Genomic DNA, 3,028 nt, shown 5'->3' on the forward strand with positions numbered 1-3,028 from the left:
TCAAATATACTGAAGAAGATCTTCGAAGAACAAATTGCAAAAATGTTTTCTCTAAGAATTGAAGGAAATTGTTTAGTGAATGGAATAATTTATGTTATGAACTTTTACGTAGTGAATTGAATAACTGTACACAGCAGCTGAAACAGAGGAAAATTAAAATTTACAAGAAAAGTGTTTATTTTATTATTTAATTTGCAAATATGAACGCATTCTTAAGAACTCCACAAATGGTTTGACATTCAAATTGGTTGCTTATTAATGTATACAATTGAAACAATAACAAAGAAAACAGAATACTTTGCTACAAAAAATATTTTAAAAATTAAAGTTAAAGTCATATAAAGTATGTACAATACCTTGACCTAAACAGTCAGACTCACTATATTGTTTTTGTATGTCATGATAATTTTGAGTCAAAAATTTATTAAAGTTTAAATATCATTTGTATCATTTATTAAGTCTTGTAAACATTATGTTCATACTGTTTGTATAGTGAAGAAATTTACAATGAGTAAAAATAGGGGAAAGCATTTCCTACAGGGAAAGTTGATGTACGGAAATTTCCTTAGAGGAAATTTGGAGAACAATGTTTTCCTTAGAGGAAATTTGTGGTATTGAATTTTCCCTCAAGGAAAAGTGTTTGTTAAATATTTCCTCAAAGGAAATTGCAGTTGACAAAATTTCCTCACAGGAAAAAGTATTTCCTCCAAGGAAAATTTGAAGCTGCAAATTTCCTCAGAGGAAAATTTGAAGCCTCAAATTTCCTCAGAGGAAATAAAATTTCCTCAAAGGAAAATTTGAAGCCGCAAATTTCCTCACAGGAAATAGAATTTCCTCAAAGGAAATATTAATGCAGCAAATTCCCTAAGGGAAATCTTTTTCCCTTGAGGAAAATACAATTTCCCTTAAGGAAAAATCTTTTTCCTTTAGGGAAATTTGATTTCCCTTGAGGAAAACTACTTTTCCTCTGAGGAAATTGTTGAAAAAAGGGGCATAACTTTTTCAACAGTGGTGCTAGAGCCAAAATTTTTTAGGACAAATATCAGGGAACCAATACCAACCAAGTTATCAACTTCATTTTGACTTAACTCCAAAAATTAATGTGACAACTTTTGCACTCAGCGGAAGTGCAAACTTGTCCCGGAGACTGTTGATTGCTTATGTTTTGAATGACATTACCAACTTTGAAACGCATCAAGTGCCCGTTCAAAATAATTCTCAGACAGTGACAAATGCACCAACTTGTAATTTAACACATTTCAGATCCCAGCTGTATTTCAGTCTCCCTCATGTTTCGCTATCAGCAGTATAAACAATGGTTCTGTAAATATTTACTTTCAACAAAAGTAATGACAGATCAAATGAATTCGTTGAAATCGTTGTTCAGTTATTGAATTTATTCTGTTGTTTCAAAAAAAATGAAGCTTTAAACTTACAATTGCCTGCTTGTTATTTGAATGCATATTTACAATCGGATAATTGTCATCACTATGTGTCCGTTGTCTCTTACAAATGTAAAAAAATTTTGGTCAGCTGTGTCGCTCAGTCCTTGGCATAACTTTGTGTCTGTTGTCTCTTTCGGTATAATAAAACACTTACTGACTGGATATTCGTGGAATAGTAACTTTATTGTCCCCTCGGAAACAACTATTGCCCTCGGCTACGCCTCAGGGCAATAGTTGCAGCTCGGAGGACAATTAACTTACTATTCCACGCATACCCAGTCAATAAGTATAAATAACTTGCTTGTTACTATTTACATACCCCTGTTGGCGTCTTTGGGAAATAAAAACTTTGAACGTGTTTGATGGGTACTATATGGTGTTCGTTGTTGGTTGTCTTTGATTGTACGTTTGGTTTTGTTCGGAGGAGTTTGATGTTAATGTGATCTGTTTTACTGTCCTGTGTTTTTTTGTAATTTCTGTTTATGTTGTATATAGTGTCCCATTAATTTGAACAGGAATACCGACTTAGGGCATTATTTAAAACATACTTAACCGATTGAGCATTGTATTTTAAGGAAGTCTGAATATGCTTGAAATGTATGCCACGGAACATAAAGCCGATAGCACTCAATCTATCATTTTGAATATATAGTTTAGACTCTCATTTCCGTTTTGATGCTTATCTCATGGGGTCTAAAAAATAATATCTTAATATTGGGTACGTGCTCACAAAATCACTTATTTTCTATAATAATATATAGAGTGTGAATAACAACTATTTGCTATAAATTGTGTTTATTAGTTTCAATTTTATTTGATAATTATAACTTAATTATACGAACGATTCAATATACAAAGGCAAAGGTATGATATTCACACTTTTTGGTCCCTTGAATTCATTAATCAAAAAGTATTATAAAATTCCATGCAGATGTTTATTAATTAAACATTAGTCTGTCAGATGTCGGTATCAATATTTTTTTTAATCGTATCTGAGATATTTTCATCATGGCTTCAAACTTATTGCAATTACTGAAAAACTGGGGGAAAATCCTGATTTTCAGATATAAATATATGAATATGAGCAAATTCTTTACCCAAAAAGAAATTTGGCAACATGATGTACTTTTCAAAGATGTTAATGTGTGAAAAATTTTTGGTGAAGCCTTAGTTCATTACATATTTTGTCCAAATACAACGTGTAGAATGACTATTTTAGTTCAATATGTCAATTTTGACATGTTTATGACATAAAAAGTTACCTTTCTGCATTTCTGTTTCCAGATTATATCAACCTACTGATTAATAATGAAATTAAAATAATTTGGAAAGCTTGAATAATTTTACTATTTTACAGAGGCTGAAAAATGGCTCTTATCATTCCTTTTCCATTAAATAATTCGCCGTTTCCCATGAAATTACCCATAGTCCTTGGATTCCGAAACGGCGAAATTCTATGTAAGAATAAAGAGGAAACAAATCAGAGATGTTTTTTTCTTCATTTTCAATATTATTGTCTACTTACTAGCATCGGACATTAGAAACGTCTGTTTTTTTTTTTTTAAATACTTGAAACAGCTATC

This window comes from Mytilus californianus, unplaced genomic scaffold (assembly GCF_021869535.1).
Source record: "Mytilus californianus isolate M0D057914Y unplaced genomic scaffold, xbMytCali1.0.p SCAF_5, whole genome shotgun sequence".
NCBI lineage: Eukaryota > Metazoa > Mollusca > Bivalvia > Mytilida > Mytilidae > Mytilus > Mytilus californianus.